The sequence below is a fragment of the Acyrthosiphon pisum genome, chromosome A2, assembly GCF_005508785.2.
Source record: "Acyrthosiphon pisum isolate AL4f chromosome A2, pea_aphid_22Mar2018_4r6ur, whole genome shotgun sequence".
NCBI lineage: Eukaryota > Metazoa > Arthropoda > Insecta > Hemiptera > Aphididae > Acyrthosiphon > Acyrthosiphon pisum.
Window position 1 is genome coordinate 73,366,538 of NC_042495.1, and position 25,853 is coordinate 73,392,390.

The following is a 25,853-nucleotide window of genomic DNA, read 5'->3' on the forward strand; positions in this document are numbered from 1 at the left end:
ATTCAAAATAAATCTATAATTTAAATTCTTATCTTTTTTTTCTACATTACTATGTATTATAGAAAATATTACGAGAAGTTAATACGTTACAGTTGTCAAAAGAGTCTATTAAAAATGTAATAACAAATTATAAACAGTTCTTAAAGATAAACAAATAAGTAAAGTTCAAAAAATAATATAAATATGGTGTTATATATATTTTATTAAATATTATATACTCCCGTTGTTTTATTTTAATTGAAAATCATTCTAAAATAATGAGTAGGTATTTGACATATTTTGTGTGCTTTATTAAAAAAAAAAAAATATGGCAATATTTGATTTACAAGGTACCTTATTACCTATGCATAAAACAAATACAAATATAGCTCATAGTGAACCAATTACATCCTACCATATTATGTACCTAAGTTATAATAATTGACTTCTCGAGATAATAATTATTATATCAATCGCATTACCTATAATCTATATAGTATAGTACGTGTTTCATCCATTGAAATTTAATCCACTGAAGCAACCGGAATTGTATTTCAACACGGGTCATTGTAAATGATTAATATTATAAAATAGGTAATAATGAAAAAAAATACATAGAAAAAAATCCATAAATGAAAAACTTGAGGCTCGGTCGGTTTGAGTAGGTACAAGAAATAAGGTACGCATATTCGGTCACGAGGGTCATTCGACAACTGACTAAGTGTTTATTATAACGAATGGGTTTTGTAGACGGACGTTCGTGATTGGGCACCTCACATACTCGAACAAAAGGACGTCTTTGTTTCACTCAAAACTTGGCATACATTAAGATTATTAATCAGTCACCTTTTGGATCCAACTGACGGGTCTAGATGATAGATACAAACCAACTATATTATTGTTGTTTATCTCCACGAGTACCAGGCACTCTAAGAAATTGATGTGCAATGGTAATACTGAAAACGTTTATCAATCGTTATAGTTTTAACCTATGAATTTAATACGAAACATTTGGTAAACAACAATGTTTAATTGTTGGTGTTTTGAATCCCATTAAAATATAAAATACGGGATGTGGAAATATTTTAAATCATTAATATTGTTTTTAAAGGTTTTAATTTAACTTCGAATCTTGTTTGTTTGTCCACGCGATTTCTAGACAATGGCCAAACGTACAGGAATAAACTTTGTATATTTTGACCGAAGTTGCTCTCTAGTTTTGCATGGCATTTGATTTGGTTGACTTTCAAAAGACAACTGCGTTAACCATATATTATATTATTATATCATTTTATATAACGTGCACCCGTAGACCGTAGTAATAGTCAATATTATTATTAGTGTATATTAAATGAATCAAAATAAAATTTATAAATCTATTTAAGTTAAAAAACCTTTTTTTAGTTTTTTTGAAACTAATATTAGCACTTATTTTTTTTTTTAGACAAGTTAGCTCGACAGCTGTTATTACGTTTTTCGTTTTTAATTGTAGGAACTAAGCAATACAATTTTTGCTTCATCAAAAATGATACATTTTACATTTTAGAGTTGCCGGTTTCATTTCCATCCAAAATAATTGTACATTACATAGGTACAGTATAAAAAACTAATTCTTAATCATTTAAATTGACAATGTTATATATTTTTAACTACAAAATAATTTTTCAAATTTTTGCAGTTTCAACGATTTTTTTCAAAATTAAAACTTCAAACACCCATTCACAATTATTATAGATTTATGCACAATTCTTTAATTTTAATAATAATGTCAACCAACTTACATTATATGAAGAACCTTGTATAATTATTGTCGTGGTTTTTGACTAAGCGTACATTTTTTGATAGAAAAAAAAAATAAATCAAACATTTTAAATGACTATAAAAAGCTCAAAAAATGTCTAAGTATTTAAAAAATATACTCATATATTAAATTGTATACAATATTAAGTACTTGTGGTTATTCGTTTTTTAAAACCAAAGAACAAACCCGATTTTCATTAAAAATTTGGTAGAAATAAACCCATGGATAGTATAAATTATGTTCACTTTCCTAACAGAAAAGATCTTGAAGTTGAAGCACTTTAACTGCTACAAAAGGTAGAGATGGACACAAAAAAACCTCACATCATTGTAAAATCAATACATTTAATGGCACCAACGCTCAGCTCTGAATCAAAAATGGGGATGACCTATGATCACATACATTTCCTAAGCCTTAATCTAATAATATATACTATGCCAAAAATCCAATCTGCGTGTCCATAAATTTGAATAGGTAGTCAAAAAAAAATGAGGAGCAGCAAAGTGTGTCCCCTTATGGCCCAAAAATACTATTTATGACACTGGGCGAGCATGTTTGATGAATCACCCTGTATAATATATGTCGTGGAGGCACGGAAACAACCAGAAAGTAGATGTATTTTATTAGCTCATATTACTCTTTAACTTTTCTGAAAATGTATAAGAATAGCCTACCACGATTTCACATATATTAGGTACATCTCTAGATATTTGAAACAAATTATTAATTAAAATAGAGTAAAGTACTTACCTATTATTGTTTTTATTTTTTCAATCTTCATTTTTACTTAATAATGAAATTAAATATTATTCTCTATATATTTTATGTACATCAGTATTAATTATAATATGTCCATTATTGCGCAGTAAGAATTTCATTTTTCATCGATAAAAATATTATTATATCGCGCAATATACATACGAATTTATTAATACGAGTATACAACTTATGTCCGTTGGAAGGTGCTAAGTAGGGTTATACATTTGAGTGTACTGGCTGCAAAGTTCCTCACTTTAAGCATTTAATCACCAAGTGTGAAGCTACTACTTTTAAGTATTTAAATCGACTTGCCTGGTATGAAACCATTAGTTTGGCGTGTTGTACTACACATTGAGTAATCTATATATATTAAGTATATATCTGTATATATTAAGTATATATACAAAAGGGTTTATTAGAGTAAAAATGTTCATTGTGATTCTTTAAAGGGTTTTGAATAACTTTCACCAACTAATGGAGAGGCTATAAATTTATACTTTCTATGTTTTAAAGAACGCATTGTATTAGCTGACGTGGACTTTAGTGCTTTTTTAATTGAACCGTGGCAAAACGAAATATACTCGACGAAGTATTATTCATAACGATAAGTCTCATAAGTCATAATAATAATAAACACTTAGCAAAATAATCGACGGTCTGCCCAGACGACCACTTAACAAAAATTTATGAAATTATTTAGTTTTTAAGAAAGAGCCTACATAAGCATTTTATGGTTTTTGATGATAATATTATATTTTTAATAAGTTGGAAAATGACATTGTATCGTCGTTATTTTAAATTGTTTTATTTTATTGAGTAGGTATCTAATATTATCACACGTGTTGTACACGCTTTCTCGCAATGTGTGGCGTACCAAAGACCAATAAGATAGGTAGTAATGTTGTTTTACCTTCTTATTTCGCATTTTCTCAGAACTTTAAAATTTTATTGTAATTGAACTTTGTATCATATCTTTGTTGAATTATAAGACTATATCTTCCACGTCAGTAAAATTATTATCTAGAATTTATAACGTCAACATCCAGATTTCACTTACTACTAAAGCTAAGATTTCAGATATAATTATCCAATTTAGCCGTTTATTATAATAAGACAATTTTGATTTGTTATCTGCTATGGCTCTTGCAACAGAAATATTTGTATAAAAAGCAATCATTTTTGTTACAATAAAAATTTAATTAATTGGAATAAGAATACAAAGTAATAGTGAAACAGATTTCAAGTACCTACTTATTTTTTTAATGATATTTTGTTGGCAAGTTCAATGATGTGACATTCAAATATATTCACTTTTGACAAATTTCAGTGTTTAATTTCAGTTTTGTCCTATTTGGTATTTATAGATTATAATTTATATTATCAAACTAATTTAAACACATTTGTCTGAACATAATACGGTTTTGTCAAGTTTTTAATTTCGATTTCAGAATAATAAGAAAGATTGAGTTTAATCAACAATTTGAAACAAACCATAAATATTTAGTTGAAGGATATGAAAGTATAATGAACATTGGATTACTAAAATGTATAGGACTGTATAGGAATGTATATAACTTTTATGGCGACGTGCGAGTAAAATGGAAAAAAAAAATTAAAAACACTCACACATACAGATTTACTTGCATGCAACGAAAAAAGTATCCCTGTGGTAAAATGTATTAAATACAGAAATAAGAATATACAGAAAATACAGAATAATTTCCCTTAAAAAAACAGGAGTAGTTAAATATTCACCGGTACGTTGTAGTTACCCCCGAAAGCCGTACTTAAAGGGACTAATATAGATAGGTATTAATTGTAGTATTATTTTAAAATTAAGTTGTTTTTATATATTATGATATATTTGCAATTTAATTAGTCTGTAGTATACCTGTACTATCAAAATTCAAATGCATTTAAAATCAACTTATAATATTTATATTACATATTTTATCGTTTGAATTAACTGTAGTAATATAGTATAATTCCTATAATATAGTACATTTATGTTTTTTTTTTTTTTTTAATTGATCGTGAAGCCCGGCAACTATGGCCATTAGCTGTATTGTTTTTGTTTAGGGGAGGAATATTGCAGTAGGTTAGTAAACAGTAAACACGTATGTTTTTGGTTTGGCAAATTTTTTAGTGGGCACCCTTAGGTATTATGCCATTCACGGGTGGGGGATGGCAGCACTTCTCTGTGAACACCGTGACTTGCCCGAAGTAAAATGCCACCCGCGGCCGAGGTTTTGAACCGACGTCGGTGCGCGTCGCAACCGGCGCCTTAGTCCGTTCGGCCACTCCATCCCCCACTTATATGTTTATATTCCTGTAATATTGAAGTATATGTAGATACCTGTTGGTGCCTGAAAAGCCGTCGTGGCTGGAATAAATTATTTTTCCCGAGCAAGGGTCAATGTCTCGTTCCACGACTATCGGTGTCCCGCGAGCCTGCCTATCCTACCGCTCACCGGGTATCATACGGCCGAGTCTGGTCCGGTTTTGCAAGCCGTTCGTACCATCGTATTAAATGTATGCTCGTGACGACGGTAATATTATTAATACAATCCGGTCGAACGCGCTCCGCCGCCGAAACTCGCGTGCACCAAATCCGTCAAATATAGTGCGTTACCTATCGTCGGATACCGCGTTCATGTGCCATTCCTCATCTGTGGTCCAGTGACCATTTTACCAGCCAAAGTTCCAGTCAACTGCCATCATACCAGCCCGAGTCACAGCATAAAGGTCAGGTCATAATAATATTTTAATATTTATGTTCGACGTCCATTGTCGAACAAATATGTTCAAACGATTATGTAATAATATCGTCATCGCCGCCGTATTTTATAATTTGTATTGTCAATAGTTTTTGTTCGTCTGATTAGCGATATAATAATATTATGTTACATATTATTATGTTTATTATTTATTATCACTACGACCAACACTACATGATAAGTACCGTTTGTTGTCATTATTATTATTATTTACATACTATTTGAATAATTAGCATATTAACGTATTTTTTACCATCGACTTGGTGATACAATTATTTCACATTGAATTGTTCTTGATTGTAAGGTTCCCGCACATTCCTGTATTTTTCCGTTTCCACCATTTATACAGTCCACTATATTCTGTTCAGGATAAGAGTGCCCAAATTCGCGGATGAAAACTGAGCCGCAGGTGGTTATCTTAATTCTTAGGTAAGGTTAGTAAATACAAGAATATAATATATACTAGTTTCTTTTCGTTCATACTATCACCAAAGAATAGAGATAACTACCGGCAGCCCAGTAATCTGTATTCATGCGTGAATCTGGGCATTCTTATCCTGAACAGAGTTTAATATCATCGCACGGCTAGTGCCCATACATCGCCAGGGCAGTAACCGTACACCTGACGACAAATTACGCCGTCAAACTCTTCGGCTCCTCAAATCAAGATGCCCCACACAGTACCTATTGGTGATCAATGGATACCACTATCACGATAATTATTGTTAATTCTTTACTATGATTTAAGATATTATCTTAAATCGTGTCCTTTACTAAGTTGAGATGTTAATAATATGACATCCAAGGCATATACATAGGCTTAAGGGGCTAAGCCCCCCAAAACATTTCCTTCATTTTATTTTAAGCTTATTCAATATTATCAAAGTAAGGCCCTATTAGCCCTATTAGCCCCCCCAAATCTCAAACGCTATTTGCGCCCATGGATATATAAATATATTGTAACACGTATTATTATAGTATCAATTTTGTACAAATGTTTACATGCGTTGTATCCCCACGCAACGCAGTCAGCCCAAAATGTTTGCACTGGAATTGTGTATTAATATAATAATATATTATTATTGTTACTATCTTCATCGTGAAATGTATAATACTATAATATTATTCCTCGCGCCACCGCTACATTGCGTGGAAGGTGTTATGGGTTAACGTCCTATAATAGTCGTCATCCAATTGGCATCCACATACACTTATATTTTATGATTATTGCATTGATGCCATTTGAGGGGGGTGGGGGGTGTGTTGCCTCTGTTTGATTATATAACGGCCAGATTGGCCGGTGCCTGGTTGTTTCCGTTTAAACATAATTATATTTTATTAGCACAATAGCATACCAGCTAGTTTTATTATATATTGAGAAAATATTATATTGTGTACAAGAATAAATTATTGTCGCTGTTACTGTTACTATACTACTTGTGCTTAATTAATAATAGTTGAAATATATTTTTATTTAGACGCATGCTGGATGTACATGAACGTTGGTATGCGTTTGTGTGTGTGTGTGTTTTTTTTGTGAAGAAAAGGGAACATAACATTATTAGTATGTACAACAATAAACATAATTAATATCATAATTCCATATAGTTTTATTTAAAAAATCTAAAATTAATACAAAATCTATAAACAACAACCGACGAGCACTCTTATTCATCACTAATTTCAGATTTCAGTTAATTTTGTGATAGTATGGTGTACTATTCTCTATTGTGTTGAATTTAGTTCAGTATATTAAAATTATTTTTTTTTCAGCGTACTTCTATTAATTTTTTAATATGGATAAATGTTTTTTTAAAAAAACAATTTGGTGGTGTGCCCAAAATAAGTTAGTGCAAATCACTCAAAAATAGCAAACAACTTCTAATATGTTTGAAAATGAAAACATCAGATAAACTTGAACCATGGTTGAGCAAGTAATTATAAAATAACATTATATTATAACTTAAAATAAAAATAGTTTACAGAGTTTTAATTTGTATGTGGTTACAATTATTTTTATAAAATATCTGCTACCTACCCTTATGTTTGCAAAATAATGATGTTGTTATCTGCTTAATAAAAATGGATGCAACGATTAGAGTAAAAAATATTTAAATTATAAAATATGTGAGACGGGTAATAGTAATTTCATAAAAATGTAAGTACCTATATATGTGCTCGCGAGAGGTTTTTTTCAAGTTACCCATTTAGCCGTTTGGGGTGGTCTGGTGGTCAAAACGTTTGCCCACCTCTATTGAAAACTAAAATGATGACACTGGATTATTATTATAAATTTAGATATATACTTGAGGTTTAAATATATAAAAGCTTTTAATTATGATTAATATTTAGAATTTACTATAAATTAACATTTTGTTAAAGAGGAAGTAATAGTATAATCTGTTTTATAATAGGTATGATGTATATAGGTAGTTAAATGTTAACTATATATGGCACACTATTGCAATGTTAACACGGAAACCAATTTAGCCATATTAAACAATACAGAGGTAAAGGTGTTCCTTGAAGTAACTTACATAAAATCTGTATTTTTTAATGGAAAAAAAACACAAAATTGATAACTGTTGAAACATTTATCTCAATTTAAGTAGAAACAATATTAATGTATGTATGGTAGGTACGCACATATAGGCGGAACTATGCGGAACTAGGCGTCAATTTTTTTGGGGGAGGGGGTGCTAGAATTGTATTAGTTCATTGTTTTAAACTAAAATATGATTAAAAACTGGGGAGCTAAACCCTCCCCCCTCAACCCCCCCCCCCACTAATTGTGCCTATGCGTACGAGTTAATTTGGATGATAAAATTAAGGATTACTATTTTCACCTAGGGTTGAATATTTTAATATGAGAAATTTGATTTTTATAATGTAATACAACAAGAAAAAATTTACTTCATTAGTCATAGGATTACTTGGAACAAATAATAGGTGATCAAACTGGATAAACGTATTCATTTCATTTTTCTGTAGGTATACAAATAATTGCCAAGTTATGGTCGGCATGTACACTTTCTTGGTTTTTAATTTTTTGAGAATTATTAACTATACATGTATACTATACATATTTTATTACAATATGATTAAAACAAATTGTAAATAACATAATGCTCAAAATAAAAAATTATCTGAATCAGAATCAGAATGAATTTTTTTTCTTCAAGTATACAAAATGTTAATGGTCCGTCTCCAAAATATTAACCCTTCTTAATACTTTAGTACTTTTCTACTATTCTTATGGAACTTACCTCGTACTTGTACTTGATTACTTCTTAGCCATCTTAAAATTTTAAACGAATTTTTAACTTTGGTACTTAGTTCTTATCTACACATATGTGTGTGTGTCCATAATGTACAACATTAAAGGTCTGTAAGTCTGTTGTAGTGAATGAACTATTAAAGATAAAGGTTTGAAACTCTTCAATGCGTTCCTAGCTAATGTGATTCTAACAAGACCCTAAACAACAAAATCCGTTCTCTAGTTTCGGAGATCTGTGTTGTTGAAAAAAAATCTAGCTAAAATTTACTATTTTTAACAGTCAAAAAGTTAATTTGTTTTTGAATTTCACATTTCGCGTCTTCTTGGAAAGCTCTTTTTAATGAGTTATCAACCAAATTTTTAGCTCCTATAGTTTAAGATACAAAACAAAAAAATTGAGTTTTCAGAGCTGAACGCTGGCGTTTTTCTGAATTCACATCATTACACCACTTGGTCATGATATCGGATCTATCTAATTATTAAAACTAACTTGATTAGGTACCTACCTAATTATTATTACTTAATTACATTTTTATTATTTTATTATTTACGACATAGTCTTGAAGTTTTCAAAATTCAGATTTTTTTCATTTCAATTACCATACTTGATTAAAAATCAATAAAGTAAAAAGTGCCACACACAGTGATCTGCCACTCCCAGCCCCCTAAATACTTAACTGTATTTTGACACTATAAAATTCAAATTAGATTTTAAAAAAACTTAAAAAGCCTCATATATTTAATATTTATGTTAAAACTTAACTTAAAATTAGATGTGATCCGTACCCATTGGATGATAATTGATATATTAATGATAAAATTGATTAAGTATTTCATTATATAGGATGTAATTACTAATTATCGTTTATTACAATATAAGTATAATATATTCTTTGGAAAAAAAAAATGATAAAATGAAACTAAATATGACAGTGTTATAGGTAAAACTAATAAATAATAATATACTTTAATGGAAGCAACTAAGAATATAAATTGTACACTATCGATTGTTAAATTCTATTAGCTGTACAGAATTTGACGTACAACTAACGTATTAAACTTCTTTCACTTGACTAAAAAATTATTACTAATTCATATACTTGAATTGAGAATTCGCAATTTAAAGTGAATTTTCGAGGACACTACTGCGCTCTAACGAAATTAACTCATTATATTATTTTTCCGACATGTATTACCAACTACTTCTAAGTAATAGACTATTTTTCCATCCCATTAAATTTCAGAATAAAATCCAAAAAAAACCCATTAATTTACAAACAAAATACGAAACGGTTGTCCACCAGATTATGTGTATCTATTTCCGCTATTTTAATTATGTCATAAAATGATATCCCAACAATGTAAGTAATAAGTATATTAGCTATAATGGGTAGTAGGTACTTATTTAAAAGATTTATATCACAATTAAGATCTCAATCTTAAAATTAAAATACTGAAAACAAAATTGGCATAGGATCATTTATTTTGTATTTATCATGTGGTTAGTTTTTACAACATTTGACTTGACTTGATTTTGGTTAGATGCTTGTACACAAAGTCATTTTAAATACGGAGACGGTAAATTTTTGCACCCGCATGTGTTGTACCTATCCGTTTTGCACATGGACGACATAGCAACTGCTTTGACTGCTCCAAAGTAAATGACCATCTCCACTAAAATGGAAACATGTACAAAATAAAAAAAAAAATTCGTTTTGACCTAACATCATAGTATCTACCTATTGCACCTATATAAAACCCAATTGTTCTTCAAGTCATGGGGGGTCATTCGCCCCAATTCCCCCTAAATACATCACAGGTCAAGGTATATCATTTTTTTTTTTTTTAATGATCATATTGTTCAATATCCGCTGTGGGCCATGAGCAGGGGGGGCTCCTTAATCTGGGCTCGGGCTCACCGTAAATAATATCAATTATACAAATAAAGATGACATGAAATGTTAGAATTGAATTATAGATTATAATATCTTACAAATTTAACAAAAAGAAAAAAAATTTTATTTTCAAAACCATATCAGTCCTTGCTATTAAAAAATATATCTTATAAACTGTAGGTATACCAAATCGTATAAAATATATACACTGCTGCTGCTGTAGCTGTATCTGAGTAATTTACGATTCGTTCATTAATCTAATAAGATGACGCCGCTGTTTGGTGTACATGTATAGGTTGCAGGAGATATCGTCGCATCCAACAGCTTGTGGACCAGCCAACAATGACAAACGTTTTATCGCTCTCCTATCTACCCTCGGAGGGTGTGGGTGGGAGAGGTTGTCGCTATAAGCTTTCACGGAGTCAATTAGTCGCCAAGTGCGTCTCCGGACGGGTGGTGTGGGTGTAAACGTGTCGTCTACTATATACGCCGTTTTCTTGGCTATTATACTGTTGTAGTGATGCATTAATTTCGGGCCACCTATCACGTGCACAAACACACACCCACCCTAAACGTTGTAGGTAGGTGTCGTTCACGCACTAAACGTTTTATCGCCCTTTACACTTGGCGTGACATGTCACGTCGACCCACCCCTACTGCAGACTATCGGTTCACGCGAGTCCTCGGTCAATCGGCAACTATGATCCGACATATATTCTTCTAACAAGACTAAATAATAGGTACACGTTGGAGGAAAAACATATTAAACAACATATTATATTTCAAATATTTTGTACGTTCCTAGTCGGTGGAACTAGTCCGGTGTTTTTATGAACGTTGCTGGGAAATAAAAAGTCACAGTTTTAATTGGATACGGAAACAATTACGAGGAAAACTGTGGAACTATTTTCATGGACGATTTTCAGAAAATTGAAACTTTTCTCGATATTTGTTGTTTGCACATATCGCGTAATTTTGTAATTGGTTGTTGATTAACGAGTAAAAAAATTTTATTTTATTCAGAAAACTTTTATTGATGGAAAAACTGATTACTATCCACTGTTGGATTTTCTGTGTACCATATAACGGTTGATAGACTCCATAGAATTCAATGTTTTTAACAACAAACAATATTTTAAAAAAATGAATTTAAATTATATTCCCATCGTTCGGGTCCATGTTATTGACACAGTGATTTAATTAATAGATTTATTATAATTTATATTACTTAAGCAGTTAAATGATGCTAATATACATAGAATAGGTTTTTATTAAAATTTTTAATTGGTTATAAAGTAAACGTGACATTAATATTCATAAACGGGTCATGATAATAGTAATTGTTTTTAATTTATTATTATATAAAACAAATAACGCCCTTAAGGGCAATTAGTATGCAATATAAATAAAATAATTTGACAATAATATTCAAATAATAACTCCGAGTAAAACCGAAAATATACCTATAGGCAAATATATTGGGAAAAAATAATTTTACGAATTTGTATACATTTTCATAGTTGAAGTACACCATTTACAGCAAGTTTGATGCAAATTTTAAAATGTACGAATACTGAACGTGTTTTTGGGTTAGGTATATGTCTTATAATGTTTGAAAAGTTTTTAAATGAACTATTATTGTTGTTGTTAACAATTATTATCATATTTAACTTTGAAATTAACCTTATTTGTTACTCATAATAAATTCCATATTCCATAGATAAATAAAGCCGAATAAGAACATTAAAATTAAAATATACAAGCTTTAATTATTACTTCAAAAGATGTCATATTACTAATTTTTAATTCTTAATGGTTTTTGTAAAATGCTTTAAAGTATGTATTATACTCTGTATTATACGACATACGTAATATACTTTACAGTTTAAATGCTACAATAAAAGGTATTTAACTAAATGCACATTAAATTAATTCAATAAAAGTAGACACATAATTGTAAAAAAATTTGTTATTTAGTTATAATAATCTACATACACGATATACTACTGTTACTATTTTATTGTTACTATACTATTATAAATATGAATGATCTATATTTTTTATTTGTTTTTTGTTTTTGTAAAATTTTTTCAACGGTTGGGTAAAGTTATAAATTCAATACTGGTCACTGGATATGTAAATTCTATAAAATATGTATTTACATAATATGCACCATCGTAGTTTATGGGAATAATGTAGGTACCTTCTACTAGTTATGTATTTATTGTTGATTTTTTTATGTTTACCTAAAAATAAAAAAATGATATATGGAAACTAAAATATTTACTTTTAAATGACCAAGCCAAAAATTCTCTAATATTCATTAATTATTTAAGTATACATTTTACATATTTTATCATTTTCATCGAAACTAACAAAGACTCAGATAATAAAACTAAAAATAACATCTTATAACAGAGTATTGCTGGGTCTAAATAAATAATAATAAATTATACTGAAATCCTAAATAAAGCTATTGATAGTTAGACATTGAAAACATACAATAATAATAATAATATTTATTATGCAAATTATTATTACTGAAATGTAAATATTATTATTGTTGGCTATAGAGCAGACATATTGAGTATCCTATTGTTAAAAGTACCACGAAAGCAACCAACACCATTCAGCTGTTTAATAACGTTTTACTTATAGCAGACAGCAAACAAAAAAAAAATATATACATATATAAACATAAAATATGTTAACAGACACAATAATCGAGAAAATTTATCGTTTCCGTCATAGTTATCAGACATCAGTATTTTAAATTTTTAAACGCACTAACGTAGGTTTTGTGCAGTATAATAAATAAAAAGTTATTTGTTAATAATTATCCATTCGTGATGTATTTAAATTTAATATTTAAATATGGTATACAAATGTATGCTTGAATAAAAGAGCAGTTGAAAATATTAATCGGTAGATAATTCAATAATAATTTACAATGTAAATTTTGAAACATTTATTGGGTATACTTAATACAATTATTAAAGGTTTGATTAATCCAATTAAAAGGAAAACATAACAATAAAATTTATTCCACCTCACTAAGTAGGTAATTAAGTTTTCGAATTTCTGAAATCGGAATTAACTCATTGGTACCTATTGTACAGAGTTATTATAACATTGTTTAAAATTGTTACAGGTTAGTGGTTATAACTTATAAGTATATTATTACATTATTTTGATGACAATTTCAAAAGAATTTGATTTTATTACCTACTAACTGATCCCGCGCACTTTGTTGCCCGTACAAAATGACAACTATTAAAAAAATTGTAATTGTTCAACTCCTTTTGGGTGTAACTCTCTGCAGTAGGTAAGTGCAACTCAGCCACCTTGGTAGGCAATGCGCGAAAATTAGATTTGATACAAGCTTGTACTATTAAATTATTTCCCATGACTCGACCGATCTATTAGTGAAAACCGTATGAAAATCCCTTGAGTACCTATTTTTGAGATATACGCGTAAATACTAAATACAAAAGGTGCTTCCATTTTCAAAAAAAAAAAGAATAATTAAACATTTCCATCGATCATCTTGAATATAGTATATTAACAATATATATTATATATATAATAATATTAATTTAACTAACGATTAACCAATTATTATTATTATTAACCAATGGCGACTAATATTTATTATTATAATAATCAACCATAACAAACATTTATAAACAAAAATTCCCATCGTAAATCTCAAAAATATAGCATTCCAACGATGAAAGAATTTTTGAAATTGGTCCAGCCGTTCTTGAGTTATAAATGGTCTAACATTTTTTTGAACTATCTTTATATATTATATAAAAAACATTTCTTTAAGTTAGAACTGTAGTATTATTATTTAATATGTATTTTAAACAAAACTTGTACTTTTCAATAAATTGGATATTATTATGTATTTAAATAACTGATTTAAGGCGTTTTAAATAAAATGCTAATTTAACTTTAATTTAGAAACATCAATTCAAATCATCAGTTTTTCAATATTGAGATAGGTAGATTTATGTGATAAATTGCATAAGAGCTATAAGCCATATCATTTGTAATCGAAGTTCAAAATTGTGAACAGCAAATTTCTCAATGATTTCTAGCATTATTTTTGTATTGTAAAAGTTGCAAAAAAATTTTTAAATTATACAATTAATATAAATAAAATATCTATTAAGAAAATATTATTCTAAGACGTATGTTCATCATAATGTCTGATTGAGTTCTCGTTAAACATTATTATTAAAATAGGTACTTTTTACCTACTGTGATTATCATAGAGCTTAATCCAGCGCTCAAGAACATTTTTTTCATTCATAGGTAGTTTAATTACTTTCTTATAGCATAGATATTTAAATTATTATTTTTTTATTTTTTTGATATGTGGTAGGTATGTCATATACTCACACAATATTAAGGAAACTTATTTTTTTTTCCTCTTCTCCCTTTTATAACCAGTTAATCTCTACATCCTTAAATACTTAAATTAAAAAAGCATTTTCTTTATAATCCCTTTTTTTAGATATTACTTTAGGGAGTAACTTTGTTTTGTTATTTAATTTCTCTGTTTTAATTAATTATTTATAATGTTAAATAAACGGAAATATATTCATCTACTACTAATGTTTTGACCTAAGCTTATATTACATATATTTATATTTTTACAATGGACGATATTAGATTTTAAATTTAAAAATCTTTATGGTAAATTTTTTAAAATAAAATAATTATTTCATGTTTTTATTAGATTTTTTTTGTTTTTTCCGAAAACTCTGGAAGTTGCTCTGTTTAGTAGGTGTTGAGTGTTGCAAATTAGACATTCTTGTTTTGATTTTTTGAACCAATTTTGTCAAAATGTTTACTTTAAACGCTATTAAAAATAAAATATTGCTATGTATTTTCTACATTTTCCAACATATTATGTGGAGATTTGTATATAATGGTCAAGCTTATTAGTCGATCTTACACATTTTTATCAAAAAACAATAATTCAAACATTAAATTCCTATAAATATTTTGGACTGTATATAGAAAATGATGAACTAATTAATATTGGAATGTCTTAAGTTTTAGATTCTGAGTGGAACGATGAATTTATTGATTTTACAATGATGTGTGTTTTTTTTTTATTTTTTTGTGTCTGTGTACACGATAAGTAGTCGAAATAATCCTTCTATTTTCAATTTCAGTATCTTGTTTGATAGGAAAGTGAATATCGTTGGTGCATTGGGGAGGTCAAAATTTAAAATTTCTAGTAATTTTCAAAAGCGCCAAGAAAAACCAAAGAAAAATTAAGGAAAAACGGGAATTTTTACGCAAAATCAATTTTTGACAAAATTGAATTTGGTTTTTGGTGTAACTTTAAAAAAAATGACCGTAGATACATGCAATTTTGACTGAATGTTTATATTAGCATTTTCTATACACCATAACATTTTCAAAATATTTTGACTTATTTTGAGCTCTTTACGGACATTGTCAGTTTTCATTTTTTTTTAGTTTTTTTTCTAAAAATATCAATAAAATTTTATTTGTTGATTAATAAAGCTTGAAAATTTAATAAAAGGCTCGTAGTATATTGTTTCAAAAGCAGATGAAAAATATTAAAAATTCTTAGTCACAGTTTTTTTTTATTAGCATTTAAAGTTCAAAAATTGACAAAATTTGTAAAAATCATGAAAATTAGCAATTATTTTGAGTTAAGAATTCGTAAAAATTTTTGTTTTTAAATCTAAGATTTGAAAATGTAATACAAGATTCCTTATAGGATAACCTACCTTTATCAAAAAGAAAAATGTCTATAAGAAACTCAAATTAAATTTTTATGAGCGTTTGAAATTCATATTTTTACAACATTTGATATTCACTCGATTTCTTACGTAACGATTTTCTTATTTTGTTGTAATTAAAAAACGAGTGACTGTAGAAACTTTAAAATTTCACTGAATGTTTATATTAGCATTTTCTATATACGATAAAATTTTGAATATAATTTGTCTCTTTTTGAGCTGTTTACGGACCTTGTAAGTTTTCAATTTTTTTAGTTTTTTTTCTATTAATATCAATAAAGTTTTATCTATTGGGCCAAAAAGTGTAAAAAATGTATACAAGGCTCCTGATACATTGTTACAATATCAGTTGAAAAATATTAAAAATACATAGGCACAATTATTTTTTATAAGCATTTGAAGTTGAAATTTTGACAAAATTTTTAAAATTTTAATTTGAATAATTATTTTGTAGCTAAAAATTTATAAAATGTTCAACTTTTGTACCTAATAATTGAAAATTTAGAAGAAGATTCCACGTAAGTAATTAATTCTGTTACAAAAAAATCTAAAAAATACATTTACACAGTTTACTTTTATAGTCATTTTAAGTTCAAATTTAGACGAAATTACATATTGTATAATGCGATATAAATACCTACCTAATGGATATTGTGATATGATTAATTTGGAATTTATTATAGGTACCTACTATAGGTCAATTTTTTTTTAATACCATATATAAATATATAATATTATGTTTTATACCTAGACTGACATACCGTCTCCGCTCAGAATCGTTTTTCTTATACAATGATATTATATCATTGAATTCAAATTTAATACCATCCATTATACAGTGACCCACTTGCAATCTACTTTACAGCAGAGCGACATCCACTTACCCGCCATTTTCTACAATTTATATTTTTGAATTATGTACAACAAAATATTAAACATAGTTTTATGATAGATATTTATTTTACGTGTGAAAAATCAAAAATTTATGTCATGTATCAAACATTTAGGTCGATTAAAAAACATATTATGAAGAACCTTAAATTATATTTTCAAATATTAGGTTAATTTTTTCAGAATTTTAAATAGAAAATATAATCTAAATAATATTATCTCTATATAATTTAAATATTTTCGTGGTATCTTCGAATTTCTTAAAAATTATGACTGATAGTAATTTTGATCGTTTTTATTTCAATAATGACAACATATAAGGTACCTTGCATTATATTTTTAAGCGCGTTATACTTACAAACAAACATTTTACTACAAAGTTACAATTTATAATACACAATTAACATTGAAATATTGAAATATTTAATTGAAATAAATGTGTATATATATATTATTTCTCAACGAAACATAAGGATCATTACTTGTAAAACTACTGGGAACATTAAAATAATAATAATTTTTAACTATCACTTGAGTTTATAGATTATGAATATTTTATGGGCTGTAAATTAATCTGGACATTTAAAAAGTATTTCCAATATATTTTTAGAAGAGTACTACAAAAAACCCGCATTCCATTAATTAAATCAATTTCTTATAAATAATGATTGAACATTTTATTAATTTGTTAAGATACAAGTAATTAATGACAAACTGTGAGTTTACCTAGACTTCATTAATATCTATTGATGAGCTAACAGGTTTTAATGAAAGTACCGTGATGAAAATATGTCAAAAAGTTTTTTTATTGTTGATCAAACAGAGATTTATCTATGAACATATAATTGTTTAAATAAAACATTTAAATTTAGATTTAGTAATATTATTAAAGACATTTAATTCGAACATTTCCTTTAAAAAAATTGAAGAGGCTTTAATATTATAATAAATGTTTCTTTCGAAATATTGATTAATAAAAACAACATTTATATGTCACTAGTAAATTTTCAGAAGATAAACTATAATATTATTTGATGAATCTTCATACAAATGTAAAATACTTGGCGAAATAGTAGAGGTCACCCTTATCAAACCACTATGATAATTATATTTACTATCATTAATAAGCTATAACTAATCAAAAAATATAAAAACTTTAGTAAAACTTTACCATATTGTGGCATTAACTTTCCAATAACAGTAAATCGTTTACATTCTCTTTGAATTATTTTAAATTTAAACGATGAAAAACAATAGAAAAATAATAATTATTGTTAATGGCTGTCATAATAACTTTTTAAATCCTGCGTTAATAATGAATAGTTGTTTTATTTAATTTCAATCCAATAACTATAGAAACAATTTCCATTTATTCTGCGTATGTAGCAGCAGTTCGGGTGGATATGCAAGAAACCCAATACAATTGAATAATGATTGAATTTGTCAACAATTCATTGTTTGTAATAAAATGCATTACTTTTCTAAAAAATAAAAGTGTATAATATATTTTTCATTTATACTTTCAATCTAAAAATGGAAAGATTATTAATTTAAGGGATAAGACTGTCTTCATTTTCTTAAATAATTTGATAAATTGGTGTAGGTATATATATAATTTATTGTACAAATTAAAATTTTTTCTTAGAATACAAAAGACTATTGGTTAAAAAAGGAAAACCGATTAATAACAAAACAATTTGCGATATGATAATTACAAAAATAATATGTATAATATTTAATTATTTAATTGTACACATTGAAATAATTCATGTTAAATATATAATATTATAGAATTATACCCATATTACGATCCCAAAATTGGAAAACTAACTAAGAACTAACTTATACTAAACAAGAAGAATATCATAAAAAGAGTTGAAATATAATATTATATTATTATTATTATTATTATTATTATGAAATAATTACCCCAATATTCTTATTGAAAATGTTATCGAACATCTGTGTACAAATACAACAAATAAAATATTAAAATATCTTTAATAACAAAAATTGAATTTTTAAATACATTATAGTACTATAAAAATAATAACAAACACACTGTGCAATGTAAATAACAATAATAAGAAGTTGTAAAACGTGTAATTTTTCGCATAACGGAACATTTTCATTTCATTGATTTTTCAATATTATAAATGTTTATATTATTTTGTCGATAAACATTTTTATGGAGAAAATCGGTTCATAAATTACATAAACTAAAAATTAGGAATAGGACAGTAAGTTATTGCATATTATGAAGTTTTCTTTTCACTTCTCTGTTGTGTTAAAATTACTAAAAAGGGGAAGTAGATAACCTGATCATTGGGTATGTAATGTCACTGTAATGGGTGTGTTAAAAATTGTTTGAACATTTTTCCATCGAAATTTGTAGTAAAAAAAAATGTGAAATATGTCTGTAAATAGTCCTAAAAGGTTCAAAACGGTAATATAAAATGTTTTGATAATTTAAAGTATCGACGGTTATTTCGTGTTCAAAAAAATAAAAATCAATTTTATAAAGCATACTGGATGCTTGTAAAAATTACCATTTTTCATTAATTTATATTTCGTTTATTATTTTTTTTTTTTATTCAAAAATAAACTTAGAATATAGAATTTTGACTTATTGAAAGTAATAACTAAATCCAATTTTCGATCAGAAAACACTAGCGTTAAAAATATAATCATTTTTTCTAGTATATAATATATTATTGTGATTACAGACCAATGAAAAAATACACACAGAAACTCCGATTTAGAATGTATAATTTAAAAATAAAAATGGTAAAAGCAAAACATTCCAAGACAAATTGACTGTGTACATTTGCATGACTATATTCTAATACATTTTTCATATTCTATATGTTTAGAATTTTGGAAAATATTCTGAAAATTATTTAATTTAGTCATATCATATAGGTACATTGTAAAGTGTTTCAGGATAACGCTGTGCATTGCAAAGCAAAGTGAAAAAGTAATTGCTTACTGTTTCATAAGTTAGTGCTTACAAATTACAAGTAGGTACCTATACTAAATACCACAAACATCTCAAACACTAGTTTGGGTTCTAGAAATTGACAACTTCCTTTGTTTGATGTGGAACATTAAATCCGCGTAAATTAAGTCAAAGCCCACATGTTTGAAAGAAAAATCGTTGCATATATTGAGATTGAAACACCACACACAATTTAAGTTTCAAGTACCTATTTAGTCTTCTTCTTATCTTACTGGATCGTATTATCATTATATAATTATTCATTATACAACATTGCAACTACATCAGAATTACCTACCACGAAATTAACAAACCTAATAGGTACATATTTTGTTCATAATAAATTATGATAATAAAATAAAATAATTATAATATATTACCTTACCTTACCTAACACAGAATAGGACAACCACTAAGTTAAATTAATACTTAACATTCATTATAGTTAGATCGATGTAGTACCTATATTTCAAGTTTCTATGATATTTAAGCACATACGTAATTTCAAATACAATTTTTTAAATCTATTAGGTGCTCTGATACCTGATTTACGAATAAATATGTTCAGATTATATACCTAGGTAACTACTATTAAAACATTTTTTGAAAATTTCATGATAATAATATGTTTGTGGAAGGTATGATACCTTTTTACCCAGATTTTCATGTTATGCCAGTTTACAGTCTCAGTTTATAAATTGAAGACTATAGACGGCCTCCACATGTATAAAATATTATTCCATAAAGTCTGGTTTACTGAGAAAATTCGTCATACAACAGTGTCATATTGGCCCGATATATTTTATGAATTTCATATTATATTATGTTTATGTTTAAATAAACATTTGAAAAATGCAAATACCTAAATATATATATAATGTTCAATGAGTAAACTAAGAACGCTCAATGATTATAATGTTTCTTGGAATATTTGGACCATGGAACAATTTTATTACCTACGTTATGGTGACTGGTAAATATACGTTTTTACGGAATTCATTATTATATGAACGTATATATATTATAGCTTTTACACGATAAAAATATGGGTCATTGCATCCGATTGGCTGGAGAATACCGTAGAACCGTTGTATGCTGTAGCCAGCTGCAATACAACAGTTAATATATATATATAAAGGTTACATAGAAAGTGCTATCAATAAAAACGAAAAACGAGCATGTGCGATCAACTTAAAACACGGACGTCTAGAGATCTATTAGGTAGAAGAAACATCGTTTTTTAAGACATGCAGTTGGGGTTTGAAAGAAAAATATTTATACCTATAGATTTAATGTCCTCAAACTGAGATATTAAATTAAACAATAAACTTCAATGAAATACTCAGTCATAATGTTATTAGCGTTAATTAAAAATTAAAGTTGATTTATAAGTTATAACTATTACATGGAGTTAAATAATAATATTGTCGCTTAATGCACAACAAAAAAATATATGTTTGTAACAAATTTGTATAGGTTAGGTTCCTAACCCGTTCGTACAAGCATACTTAATGTAGGCACAACATGAAGTGTGTAATTTATTTCAGTTAAAAATGTAGGTTTTAATATTGTGCCACACACACTCATTTACGATGCAGAGTGCACTTATCTTTCGGCTGTAAATATTACCAAAATCTAGTTACCGCGACCCACAATAATAAGCAACGATACCGATCTAACGGCAGTCAGTCTGAAAGTGAGTTATCCCAGGTTTAAAATGTATATCCGTTTTTTTGGTTTTTTTTCTCACTAAAAGTCAATAAGTTTTACTTTTATTTTTCAACCTCAGAGCCAATCCAAACATCAATTAAAAGTGGAATATTTTATCGTAGAACCATCAAAGCATCCGAGGTAATAGTGTAATGTTTGCGTTAACACTTCCTTCTATAAGACTGATGCTGTCTTCATTATGAAAATGATACTGCATACAGTGCAGACACACTCACATGCACATGCATTTAAGTAGGTATTCCTATTTATAATATATTAATATATAATACGTGTACACAAGTACACGTAGGTATAAGCCGTATAAATAAATGTGGTAAAGGTATTATGTTGAACAGAAAAAGGTCGTGGCATGATAAATACGTTGTTGTTGACAAAAATGACGTAGTAATAATATTTTTTGTGTTCACGGTCTACGGTTTGTACAGGCAATGTGACATGATCGTTAGCTACTTTTTTTTTCGCACCTCTCGTTTTTTTTTTTTACAATATTTTTTTTACCAAAATAACGTTAAATAATAATAAAATTTACCAGTAAACAAGGGACACGTGGCAACATATGTCACTTTTTATCTAGTTACGATAGCTGAAGCTAAAGGGAGTAAAGTAATAATAGTGTTGTGGGTAATGCAATTTGTAAATGTAAATAATTATCCTTGACATACACACACACCTCTCATTTTTTATCGGTAGATAGTAATAGTCTTACGAACCGAATACGAATAAGAATATCAGAATATACGCCACTAGTGTTTTAGTATCTCTGATTATAACTGCTTTGTAACTGAAACAAAAAATTACAAAAAAAATTAATGTAGCAATACGAATATTAGCTATGTCAAAATGTACAGTAAAAAATATAAATATTATTATTTATTTTAAATTTGTGTAAATTTTTTTTAAGGCAACCAGCCTTTGCAGCTTTGTTCATCGGCTGATGTTAATATTACACATCATAATATTATTTTATATTTTGTATCTAAAGAAAAATAATATAATGTATTTAATAATATGTTATTAATCTTTATATATCAGGCAATGTAATTTTATTATTAGTCATCGTTAATTACATAACTATGAATAATTTATACATTCCTTGTCGAATACAAAAATGAAAAAAATGCATTTGTTGTCAAAATAAACAAAAATATTATATCAATGTTACAATTCAACGATTAATCTAATTATTATCTTTATTAGACTTTGTTAGTTGTTATACATTATTATATTCTACTTAAAATTTAACGGTCACGTTTAAATTGGAACTAAAACATTTAAAATACATTTTTTTACTTCATTGTATTGCGTTATTAATTAAACTTACTTCTAAAATTATTACTAATTAATAATAATTTTATCTTTACAAACGTTTTTACGTAGGTACGTGCACTTTAAACTGAATAATATTATGTTGGGGACGAAAACTTAATGTGTTAGTGTTCGCGTCCCGTGGGAATAGGTCTAAATCTGTATTTAGAACTTAACATGCGTTATACATCGAAATGAAACTATGAAAGGCATTTAGTAATAATATATTATATTAAAATGCATCGTGTAGAGAGTTGGCCGTAGACAGATTGTAGTTCAAGAATTATTTATGATGTGTGTTAACGAATTAATTTGTAATTCATAAATAAAAGTTAACTAAAAATGACTAATAGCTTGGCGCCTGTCGCATAAATGTATAATGTTTTGAACGACTATTTGCATTTTCTAGATTGACTGCATGAATGCTTGATGACGTTTTGTTTTAGGCTTTTTTATTATCGTGGAATACCGTTTTAGTTAGTAGTTATTATTGATTTTTTTCAATGTTGTTCTACACGTAGGTAGATGAGTATTTATTTTACTAATGTTTAATAGTAAATACATAGCTTTAACAGCAATAATATCATAAAATATACTTAGTAATACGCAGGTCGACAATCCGTCTTCAATCACAATCGTTTTTCATGTATAATGATTTCATGTCATTGAGTTCAATTAGTTCAAATTTAACATATCTATTACAGTAACCCAAACCCATCTAGACCCCTACTGTATACAGCAGAGCGGTATCTACTTGCCCATCTTTTTTGTTCTTACTTCACAATATAGTCCAATAATCTGTAACATGTAGGTATAACGATAACTTGTGCAAGTGATGACAGTAACTAACATATTGACTTGAATAATGCATTTGATTTTTGATGAATGCCGCGTATCATAATATGTTCTGTTAAGTTTAATGACAGGACCACCAATACAGTTCAATTTAATTATGCTGATAACTGGTATTGGTATTATACTAAAAATTCAATAATATCATATCATGATGAATTATAAAATCGTCATTGAGCTCGATTCCGTGTTTTTAAATTAAAATTAATTAAACATTATCAGTCATTCATTGCATACTATTATATTATATATCCAGTAAAAAGTTCACCATTCCACATCTGTCATCGAATAAGTTAGAAAAAAAGACAAAATAGTCTATAGAGCTATCGCTAACAGGTATATTAATTGTAAATACTCAGCTATATGTCAAATGAACAAAATTGAAAAAAACTGAATTAATTTTTGCCTCAAATTTCACTGTGCGTATAGGTAAAATAAAATAATATATTTTAAAAGTCTCAAATACCCATGAATAATATTTTTAGATTGCGAAAAAATAATCCAAAGTACTAACTAGATTCACTTTCAAAATCAAATTTCTACTGCCCCAAAAGGTGATTACAGCGCACAACATTATAAATAAATATATTTGTTACTTCGCTCAGAATCTAAAACAAATTAATTTAAACAAACATAGTTTATTATTATATGCAGTGTAGTACTACATAAAAAATATTTAACAATGGAAATTCTCATGTCAACATTTAACAGAATTCATAAAAACATATCTTACTATTTTATAATCTCAATAAATAGTAGATAATATTTATTTATAGTCTTCAAACGAATGCACTTTTAAATATTGTTATCTAAAACCCAGTTCCAAGTATTTTTCATTTACAAATGACTTGTGAAAGATTTCAAGCTGAATAACATTACAATTTAATATATACTGTTTTCCATAGGCAACCATTTAAAATTGCAAATTTACTGATAATTATGTATCTAAAATGTTGCTTATTCTAATATAGGTACATATGATTACACTTTTGATAAACAAATAAAAAAAAATAATGATGCAATATCTAACTTTCATTTGTTGAACTTAAAAAAAAGACTAAAAAAGTAACAAGTAATATTTCATGCAAAAAAATTACAAATTAGTTAGGCGTATCTACCTAAGTGCAACAAAAATAAACTTTTTCAAACAATAAAATGTTTTGAGGATAATATTATATATACGTACACATTTTTTTCTATAGTTATAAAGTTATCGGTTTTAAAATTATGTATTTTTTATTTCTGATCACGGTTTTGACGAAAAGAGTGTTCTAAAAACTTTTTTATAAATCCTGGGTAAAACTGACAAAATCCCTCCGAAAAAATCCACCATCATAATTTTTCAAAGGGTAGGACATTATCCATCTTTAAAAATTTTCATGTGAATAATAATATCCCCCGATTGTTAAGTTTATTTTGCATTATAAAAACAAAAAAAATTATTGCTTCGCAACAAATTTCTAAATTATTGACTATTGTAACTATATCCAGATACTGAGACACTACATTATAAATGATAATGTTATACATTTTATTACGCTCATCGTGTATAATATAATATTATATGTTTTATATTTGTCGATGAAAATTATTTTCATCCATTGTGACGAACGAAATTGAGTGAACAATTTTTATCAATATTAAACATATTGTATTATATTGCTTGCGACATTACTGCGATGGCATTTCTCGTCCCACGGGCCCAGTTATACGCTGATCGACGATAACAACTACCTACCTGTGCACACACTTCCCCACCACTTGACGGTGGTTCAGGTAAGACCCGGCCGACACTATAA

At 27.5% G+C, this 25,853-nt stretch overlaps 1 protein-coding gene across 5 annotated transcripts in view; it reads right to left on the reverse strand.

Moving 5' to 3' along the window:
* The window catches only part of LOC100164904, a 224,385-nt gene that overhangs the window by 127,165 nt on the left and 71,367 nt on the right, over positions 1 to 25,853 (reverse strand). For 2 of the 5 annotated variants that reach the window (XM_029490135.1, XM_029490133.1), the window contains exon 2: positions 22,608 to 22,678. The exons of 1 other annotated variant lie outside the window; for it this stretch is intronic. The gene's annotated coding sequence lies outside the window, so the exon portion shown is untranslated. Of the gene's footprint in view, positions 1 to 461; positions 1,021 to 22,567; positions 22,679 to 25,853 lie in introns of those variants that run through there. 2 more of the 5 variants (XM_029490134.1, XM_029490136.1) reach the window with 2 other exon arrangements.